The sequence below is a fragment of the Terrapene carolina genome, unplaced genomic scaffold, assembly GCF_002925995.2.
Source record: "Terrapene carolina triunguis isolate 2854851 unplaced genomic scaffold, T_m_triunguis-2.0 Scaffold17, whole genome shotgun sequence".
NCBI classification, from domain to species: domain Eukaryota; kingdom Metazoa; phylum Chordata; order Testudines; family Emydidae; genus Terrapene; species Terrapene triunguis.
In genome coordinates, this window is record NW_020664368.1 from 2,721,375 (window position 1) to 2,729,852 (window position 8,478).

Sequence of the window (8,478 nt, forward strand, 5' to 3'; positions counted from 1 at the left end):
TGAAATGTTGGCACCTTCAACTATTAATATTTAGATATAGCAATGGTGGTTGCAATGAGAGAAGGCTGGAATGGGATAAGCAACAGAGGGTCCTGTGGCACCTTTGAGACTAACAGAAGTATTGGGAGCATAAGCTTTCGTGGGTAAGAACCTCACTTCTTCAGATGCAAGTAATGGAAATTTCCAGAGGCAGGCATAAATCAGTGTGGAGATAACGAGGTTAGTTCAATCAGGGAGGGTGAGGTGCTCTGCTAGCAGTTGAGGTGTGAACACCAAGGGAGGAGAAACTGCTTCTGTAGTTGGATAGCCATTCACAGTCTTTGTTTAATCCTGATCTGATGGTGTCAAATTTGCAAATGAACTGGAGCTCAGCAGTTTCTCTTTGGAGTCTGGTCCTGAAGTTTTTTTGCTGTAAGATGGCTACCTTTACATCTGCTATTGTGTGGCCAGGGAGGTTGAAGTGTTCTCCTACAGGTTTTTGTATATTGCCATTCCTTATATCTGACTTGTGTCCATTTATCCTCTTGCGTAGTGACTGTCCAGTTTGGCCAATGTACATCGCAGAGGGGCATTGCTGACATATGATGGCATATATAACATTGGTGGACGTGCAGGTGAATGAGCCGGTGATGTTGTAGCTGATCTGGTTAGGTCTTGTGATGGTGTTGCTGGTGTAGATATGTGGGCAGAGTTGGCATCGAGGTTTGTTGCATGGGTTGGTTCCTGAGTTAGAGTTGTTATGGTGCGGTGTGTGGTTGCTGGTGAGAATATGCTTAAGGTTGGCAGGTTGTCTGTGGGCGAGGACTGGCCTGCCTCCCAAGGTCTGTGAAAGTGAGGGATCATTGTCCAGGATGGGTTGTAGATCACTGATGATGCGTTGGAGAGGTTTAAGCTGAGGACTGTAGGTGATGGCCAGTGGAGTTCTGTTGGTTTCTCTTCTGGGCCTGTCTTGTAGCAGGAGGCTTCTGGGTACATGTCTGGCTCTGTTGATTTGTTTCTTTATTTCCTTGTGTGGGTATCGTAGTTTTGAGAATGCTTGGTGAAGATCTTGTAGGTGTTGGTCTCTGTCTGAGGGGTTGGAGCAGATGCGATTGTACCTCAGTGCTTGGCTGTAGACGATGGATCGTGTGGTGTGACCGGGGTGGAAGCTGGAGGCATGAAGGTAGGCATAGCGGTCGGTGGGTTTTCGGTATAGGGTGGTGTTAATGTGGCCATCGCTTATTTGTACGGTGGTGTCTAGGAAGTGGACCTCCCGTGTAGATTGGTCCAGGCTGAGGTTGATGGTGGGGTGGAAGCTGTTGAAATCATGGTGGAATTCTTCCAGGGTCTCTTTCCCATGGGTCCAGATGATGAAGATGTCATCAATATAGCGTAGGTAGAGAAGGGGCATGAGTGGACGAGAGCTGAGGAAGCGTTGTTCCAGGTCAGCCATAAAAATGTTGGCATATTGTGGGGCCATGCGGGTGCCCATAGCGGTGCCACTGGTCTGGAGGTATATATTGTCACCGAATTTCAAATAATTGTGTGTGAGGATAAAGTCACAGAGCTCAGCAATAAGTTGTGCTGTGTCATCATCAGGGATACTGTTCCTGACCGCTTGTATTCCATCTGTATGTGGGATGTTTGTGTAGAGAGCCTCTACATCCATGGTGGCTAGGATGGTGTTTTCTGGGAGGTCACCAATGCATTGTAGTTTTCTCAGGAAATCTGTGGTGTCACGGAGATAGCTGGGAGTGCTGGTGGCGTAGGGTCTGAGTAGGGAGTCCACATATCCAGACAGTCCTTCAGTGAGAGTGCCAATACCCGAGATGATGGGGCGTCCAGGATTTCCAGGTTTGTGGATCTTAGGTAGTAGATAGAATAACCCCAGTCGGGGCTCTAAGGGTATGTTGATTTGTTCCTGTGTTAGTGTAGGGAGTGTCCTCAGCAGATGGTGCAGTTTCTTAGTGCATTCCTCAGTGGGATCTGAGGAAAGTGGCCTGTAGAATTTGGTATTGGAGAGTTGTCTGGCAGCCTCCTTCTGGTAGTCAGACCTGTTCATGATGACAACAGCACCTCCTTTATCAGCCTCTTTGATGATAATGTCAGGGTGGTTTCTGAGGCTGTGGATGGCATTGCGTTCTGCACGACTTAGGTTATGAGGCAAGCGATGTTTTTCCACAATTTCTGCCTGTGCACGTCGGCGGAAACTTGGAATGGGATAGTTATACAAGAAAATAGGTCTATTCTTGCATGCTATTATTTAACTCGGTATATCTTCCCCACTGGTGTGGGAAATGCATTGGAGTTATATACATACCAATGCTACACTCCTGCGAACTACATATTTATATGCAGAGTGTACACGGATCTGAATATAAAATTCCTGTTTAGTCCCTTGCTTCTGAGCTGGCAAATGCATGGGAAGCATCTTCAGCCTCTTGGAAAGGGAGGTCCTTGTGGTGTTCTCTAAATACCACACAGGGTAGCTCAGGAATGTCTTCACATGTTCAATAAAGAACTACATCCAGTGCTCCTTGAATGGAAAGCTGGTTTGGTCAACATAGGGGTATTAAAAAGGAAGACAGGAAAGTTGTGGAGATTCCTGGGGCTTCCAAAGGCACTTGAAGGAGTGAAATATTCCCCTGCGCTCCCCATCCCAAAACCCAAACAAAACTATGTACAGTGTGGGATGCTACTTTTACCTTCCTTGGGCTGCAATGAAGGGAGGGATCATGAGACCACATATCTTGGCTTTACTAAAATAATCCCAGTTTTTCATATAATGTTCTGGTATTCCAAGATATTTTGAGACTCCTGAAATGGCCTGGCTTTTCATTGCATCAGTCAAGATCATCACTTTGTGAAATATGTTGTAAAAGGCGTAGAGTTTAGTGAGTGTTTACCAGGAAAGCACCATTCAGTGGAATGAATGTTCACTGTTTGGGAAGAGAAAAGTCAAATGAGTTTAGATCCTATTCCCAGCTCTTTTGCTCAAAGTGAATGTTAACGACAATTGTTCAGTGTTTCGTGCTAAACGTATTCAGGGCATGCAGTCTGGGATTTTCCAAAAAGCTGTAAGGGAGTTACATGTCTAGATTCCATTGATAGTCCATGGAAGCTGGATGGTTAAGTAACATCCTTAGGTTATGTGACAATCTCAAGCTCTATTACTGGAAAAACTCCTCCATTCTCAGAAATATATCCAATTGCGGCTGAGTCAGAGATTGGCAGGAGAAGCAACAACATGGTTTTTCAAATAAAAGATTCATAGGCTATGTCTACACTGCAATTAAACACCTATGGCTGGCTTGTGTCAGCTGACTCGGGCTCACAGGGCGCAGGCTATGGGGCTGTTTAATTGCAGTGTTAGACATTTGGGCTTGGGCTGGAGCCCTGAGAATCCAGAGCCAGGCTCCAACCCAAATCGGAATGTCTACACCACAATTAAACAGCCCATAGCCCACACCCTGTGAGCCCGAGTCAGCTGACACGGGCCAGCCGCAGGTGTTTGATTGCAGTGTAGACATACACATAGAGTCTAAGGCCAAAAGGGACCATTGTGATGATCTACTCTGACCTCCTGTGTACCACGGACCATAGAACTTCCCCAAAATAATTCCCTGAGTGTATATTTTAGAAAAACATCCAGTCTTGATTAAAAAATTGTCAGTGATGGAGAATCCACGACAACCCTTGGTAAATTGGTTCAACGGTTTATTACTCTCACTGTTACAATATTATTCCTTATTTCCAGTCTGAATTTGTCTAGCTTCAACTTCCAGCTATTGGATAGTACTATATCATTCTCTGCTAGATTGAACAGCACATTATGATATATTTGTTCCCCGTGTAGATACTTATAAACGGTGATCAAGTCACCCCTTAACCTTCTCTCTGTTAAGATGAATAGATTGAGCTCCTTAGTCTATCACTATAAGGCAGGTTTTGTAATCCTTTAATTGTTCTCATGGCTCTTCTCTGGACTCTCTCCAATTTATCAACATCCTTCTTGAATTGTGGGCACCAGAACGGGACAGAGTATTCCAGGAGCAGTCAAGCCAGTGCCAGATCCAGAAGTAAAATAACCTCTCGACGACTCCTCGAGATTCGCTTGTTTCAGTGCCCCAGGAGCGCATTAGCTCTTTTGGCCACAGTATTACACTGGCAGCTTATGTTCAGCTGATTATCCATCATTTAAGAGGCACTGCTTCCCAGGATAGAGTCCCGCATTTTGTAAATATGCCCTGCATTCTTTATCTACATTTACATTTGGCTGTATTAAAATGCATATTGCTTGCTTGCACCCAGCTTACCACTCAATCAGTGACCTGTCTCTTCACTATTTACCACTCCCTCAATTTTTGTGTCACGTGCAAACTTCATCAGTGATGATTTTATGTTTTCTTCCAGGACATTAATCACCTGGATCACCTGGATCGATCGGTCTTCAGCTGTCGTTAAGACTGCGCCGATCACAACACATCCGCCATTCTTCTCGCATTCTTGCCTTTCTTCTCCATGTTCATCTGAAATGTTTAACAATGTCATCTTCCCATCTTCTTGGAGGCCGACCAGGTGGTCTTTTCTGTTCTCGCGGGTACCACTCAGTAATGATTGCGGTCCACCTATTGTCCGTGAACCGTGCTATGTGGCCCACCCATTGTATCTTATTATATCTGCTTTCCATGACAATATCTTTCACACCACTGTGTTCTCTAATCATTTCATTTGGGATACGATCCAGAAGGGAAATTCCCAACATAGCTCGTTCCATTGCCCTTTCAGCTACCGACAGCCGCTGTTCTTCTCTCTTCGTCAGTGCCCAGGTTTCACTTCCATACAGCATGGCTGGCAGCACTGTTGAACTGAAGTTATTTGTACATGTGGTCTTGTCGATTTTTCCTTTGAGGATGTCCTTGATGGAATTAAACAGACACCATCCTGCCCGAATCCTTCGCGAGAGTTCTCCGTTCATGTCTTGGCGCATATTAACTTCTTGGCCCAAATATACGTACTGTTCCACTTCTTCAATTTCTTCTCCTGTTACCGTTATTCGGGCTTTTCTTAAGACGCCTGATCGCATGTATTTCGTTTTGCAACGGATCATTTTCAGACTGACCTGACTGCTTTTCTTGTCAAGTCTTCGTAGCATGCTCTGCAGTTGGTTGGTGCTTTTGGCAATTAGCACGATGTTGTCTGCGAATCTGAGATGAGATAATCGTTCTCCATTTATATTAACACTACTCCTCCAATTGATCTTGTTCATAACCATTTCAAGGCAGGCGGTAAATACTTTTGGTGAAATCGTATCTCCTTGCTTTACGCCTTTCTTGATTGGGATGCGGAGGGGAGTTTCGAGGAGAGTAATGTCTGTTGTACATCCAGTATTCACTTTCTTCAACAAACTGATGTACTGCGTGTTAATGCCCTGCTCTGCGAGCACCTTTATTATTGTGTTGAACTTGACGCTATCGAAGGCCTTTTCATAGTCGACAAAAGCAATGCACGGTGGGAGTTTGTATTCCCTCGCTCTTTCTAGGAGCTGGCTAAGGGTAAATATATCGTCAACTGTGCTGAAATTTCTTCGAAATCCTGCCTGCTCTCTCAGCTGTTGTTCATCCAGACTCTGCGAGAGTCGGTTCGTTATCACCTTTGTAAAGAGTTTATAGATATGAGAGAGCAGGCATATAGGGCGATAGTTCTTAAGATTTTCTCGATCCCCCTCCTTGTACAGCAAGATGGTATTCGACTCCTTCCAGCTTGATGGTATTTTTCCTTCTTTGAGATATCGACTGAATCTTAAAGCAAAAGCCTTCCAAAGTTTTTCGCCTCCTGCAGAAATAATTTTGGATGTTATTCCATCTTTGCCTGGAGCTTTTCCCTTCTTCATCTGGCGTAGTGCGCTTCGGACTTCGCTGACGATTACTGGGGGGACGCGTTCTTCTGACTCTTGGAGCGTTGGGAGAGGGACGTTGATTCTTGATTTGAACAGTTCTGTATAGAAGTCCTTGCAGACCTCCTCCATCCCTGCTCTATCAATTACTGTCTCTCCATCCTTGTTCTTCAATGCTGTTACGCTCAATCTATACAGCACCAATTCCCGCTTGCATGTCCTGAGGCTCTTGCATGATTCAGCTGTTTTAAGGAGCTTTTCTTTCTGGAAGTTCTCAGAGTCATCCTTCAGTTTTTGCCGTATAAGCTTGCACAGAATGGAGTACTTGAGGTTGTTATCTGAGCTCCTTTTCATATTTCTCCGCTTCTCTAACAAGCTTTTTGTTTCGTTCGAGATTCTTCCCTTTGCCTTCTTCATCTTTTCAATTTCAGCTGCTTTTATGCAACGTCTTAGCTTGTCAGCAAAGATACTATAGTCCTCATCACACTTTTCCGTCTGGCTCCAGTCAAACCCAGAAATCGCTTTCTTCAGCTTTGCTTCATCGAATGTCTTCGGGCGCTGTTTCCTGTTTGCCATCTGTAAAGCTTTCTTTTCCACTACTTCTTCGAAAATCAACTTCGCTCTAAGCAGGCGATGGTCACTGCCGGTGTTGAAGGGCTGCACCACAGAGACATCTTGAACGATGTGCCTTCTATTGACTAAAATATAGTCGATTTCATTCTTACTCTTCGCGTTTGGCGCGATCCACGCCCACCTTTTTGCAATTTTCTTTTTGTACCAGGTGTTTGCCACATACAGTTCTTTCGTTTCTGCCATCGTTACCAGCCTCTCTCCTCTTTCATTTCTTTCGCCGCTGCTGTATCTCCCTATGAACTTTTCGCCCAACCTTAGCGTTGAAATCTCCCATCGTGACAGTGTAAGTGGATTTTTGCACGAGGGCTCTTTTGAGTTCTTGGTAGAATTCTTCCACTTCTTCGTCCTCACTTGCACTTGTGGGAGCGTAGGCCTGGATGACTTGAGGCTAGCTTTTGACTCCATCTGAAGATGCAGCACACCAATACGTGATGTTATTAGCTGGCATGATATGACTTTCGAAACCCAATCCTTACTAACGATAAATCCGACTCCTCCAACGTTTCTAGCGCCATCTCCCTTTCCGAGCCTCACAGTGCTTCCATCCTTCCAGTTGACTTCCAACTCCTTCTTTCGTCGGGTTTCGCAGATACCAAGGATATCGCATATTATCCTTTTCTTCTCCTCCATCAGATGGTTTAACGTTTCCTCCCTCGCCAGCGACCTACAATTGTAAGTACACACAGTGAGGGTTGTCCTTTTCCATGTTGGCCTAGCACCTGACATTTTTAGCAACCTCTTGTCACTCAATTTTCACTCCACCACCGAAGAATGGTTTGATGACACGCAGGGAACTAAGATTCATTTACTCGTGTTGTTTTAGTCGTTAACTTTAAGCCATCCCACTGGCTAGGCGGGCAGGCATACGTACTTCCTCAAGCTTAGCTAGCCTTCAACCTCTAAGGAGAAGGAAAAACGCTCTTTCCTCTGAGAGAGCAATCCCCCTCCTTGGATTAGATAGTCCGACACCTTTGTAGCATGGTTAAACCTACCAGGGCATATGCCCCACTACCATAGTTGTCAGACGGCCAGGGTCACCGCTGCACCACGATGAGGCGCTGAGGTAGGATTTTGCAGCAGTCATTAATAAAAACGTTAAATAGCTTACAGCCAAGAACCAATCCCCATGGGACACCACTGGAAACAGACCCACTCGATGATGAGTCCCCGTTTTCAGTTACATTCTGAGATCTATCAGTTAGTCAGTTGTGTAGTACCTATCTTTTTGTGGTAGGAGGTGGGGAATGATCTCACTCTTGCTTTGGAATCTCCACAATTCGCCTTTTTCCCCCTAATCGTGCTTACTGCTAGGTAAGGATACTCGCTACCATTAGTAGTCCTATTGACACCAATGGGACTACATACAGCCATAAGCACTAAGCCAAGTAAGACGTGTTTGTGTGATGGCCGCCTTTTTGGCCAACACACTGGGGATTCAAGCGGGGACCTCCAGAGCTAAAAACATGAGCTGCTATAGCTTGAGGTAAGGAGTCATAGTTCCGTAACTTGGGACTGTAACAAATAATAGCCACAGAGGGGGATCTGCAATGTACACTCATCAGTGGCTAGGGAACTAAATGCATTGGGAAGAGGGGAAAAGCAAGGAAGGTGAGAATTGGAGAAGACTGAGTGGAGGACAAAATTAATGTCAAAATTTCCACATCAGTTTCTGTGTTCAAACTCTTGGGTACTTTCTAGAACAAAATGCTTCAGATTCTCCCATTAATTGTTCTTTCTTATAAGAATCATTATTGTTAATGTAACTCTTGGTTATATAAAAGACCTAAAGTAAGAGTCCATACCCAAAGGAGCTTATAATACAAACCAATGGACAAGAACTCTGGGGGAGATCTGGAAGGTACTAGTTCAGGAGAGGGTTTTGTTTGTTGCAGGGACATCCTGATTGACACACATTAGCATTTGGAAAGCTGGTTGAAGCAGTGAGTTTTCAGAAGGAATCTAAGTGAGGA